General features: G+C 43.8%; 1 protein-coding gene across 2 annotated transcripts in view; it reads left to right on the top strand.

Moving 5' to 3' along the window:
• The window catches only part of gcgrb (glucagon receptor b), a 48,641-nt gene that overhangs the window by 37,265 nt on the left and 11,116 nt on the right, over positions 1-260 (top strand). The window lies entirely within an intron of this gene.

Here is a 260-nt window from a genome sequence, read left to right as displayed (position 1 = left end):
GGATGGTGTTCTTGGGGTCATAGGCAGCTTTCCTCCTCCTCCAAACAAGGTGAGTTGAGTTGATGCCAACAAGCTCCATTTTGGTCTCATCTGACCACAACATTTTCACCCAGTTGTCCTCTGAATCATTCAAATGTTCATTGGTAAACTTCAGATGGGCATGTGTATGTTCTTTCTTTAGCATGGGAACCTTGCGGCCACTGCAGGATTTTAGTCCTTCATAGCATAGTGTGTTACCAATTGTTTTCTTGGTGACTATG

Source organism: Etheostoma spectabile, chromosome 2 (genome assembly GCF_008692095.1).
Source record: "Etheostoma spectabile isolate EspeVRDwgs_2016 chromosome 2, UIUC_Espe_1.0, whole genome shotgun sequence".
Taxonomy (NCBI): Eukaryota; Metazoa; Chordata; class Actinopteri; order Perciformes; family Percidae; genus Etheostoma; species Etheostoma spectabile.
Note: the sequence above shows the minus strand (reverse complement) of the source record. Positions and strands in the feature narration are given on the sequence as shown.